General features: G+C 35.8%; 1 pseudogene; it reads left to right on the top strand.

The window, feature by feature from the left end:
• The first annotated feature begins 723 nt into the window (after window positions 1–723).
• On the top strand, window positions 724–827 carry LOC131760690 (U6atac minor spliceosomal RNA; annotated as a pseudogene).
• The last annotated feature ends 434 nt before the right edge of the window (window positions 828–1,261 follow it).

Here is a 1,261-nt window from a genome sequence, read left to right as displayed (position 1 = left end):
CATTGTTCAATGGGTATAGAGTTTCAGTTTTGCAAGATGAAAATATTTCTAGACATCTGTTGCACAATGAGGTACATATAGTTAACACTACTTAAAAGTGGTTAAGATAGTAAATTTTATGTTATATAGTTTTTACCAGAAAAAAGAGATAAATAAAAATAGGATTACCATATGATCCAGCAATTCCACTTGTGGGTATATATTGAAAAGAATTAAAAGTATGGCCATTATTTACCTTTAAAATAATGATTCAGAAGTTGCACAGTTGAATTCAGCTCCTGTCTGATGGGCCAGAATTTAGTCACAGACCACACCTACTACAAGAGAAGCTTAGAAGTATAATGTTTAAATATGTGCCTCTACTCATTTTCTATTTTTGTGTAACAAATAATCACAAATTTAGTAGCATAACCTGGCACATATTTATTATCTCACAGTTTTTGAGGATCAGGAGTCTTAGCAAGATTTCACTGGATCCTCTGCGCAGGATCTCACCAGGTTGAAATGAAGGTGTTGACTGGGCTCTCTTCTCATCTGGAGGCTTGACTGGAACAATCTGCTTTCAAGCTAATTCACGTTCAGGTTCTTGCAAAATACCTGCACCTTTGCCATGTAATGCAATCTAATCACAGGAGTGAAATCCCATCACATTCACAAATCCTGCTGTACTCAGGGTGAGGGCTTATACAGGGTATGTACACTAGTGTTAAGAATCTTGTGGCTGTGTTGTATGAAAGGAGAGAAGGTTAGCACTCCCCTTGACAAGGATGGAAGAGGCCTTCGGGCCTAACAACACGCATACGGTTAAGGCATTGCCACTTTTTTTTTAAAAAAAAAATGAAAAAAAAAAAAAGAAAAAAAAAAAAAAAAAAAGAATCTTGTGGGTGATCTTAGAATTGTCTATTTTGCCTGTTTGTCCAACTAAAAAAAATTTTTTTTTAATTGTGGAAGAAGCAGGAAATGGATATTGGGGACAACTAATAGTTTCTAATACAATCCACCCTTTTGGCAACCCCCAAACCTGTATACTCTCTTTTAATAACACACAGAACATGTTTCTTTTCCTAATGTAATCTCATTAGTAACTCTATACAGCTCAAGGTCCTCTACTTGTGGGTGAAATGCATTCCTCTTCATCATTTCCAGATATGGCTTCCTGTGGCCTGGCATCCTATAAGATTTTTTTAAAATATTATATGTACCTCTCCACTCACACATACACATACACATACCCATTATATGATGGTGGATCAGGAAAGGA

The sequence above is a fragment of the Kogia breviceps genome, chromosome 7 (genome assembly GCF_026419965.1).
Source record: "Kogia breviceps isolate mKogBre1 chromosome 7, mKogBre1 haplotype 1, whole genome shotgun sequence".
Classification (NCBI taxonomy): domain Eukaryota; kingdom Metazoa; phylum Chordata; class Mammalia; order Artiodactyla; family Physeteridae; genus Kogia; species Kogia breviceps.
This window is presented reverse-complemented; position numbering and strand designations above follow the sequence as displayed.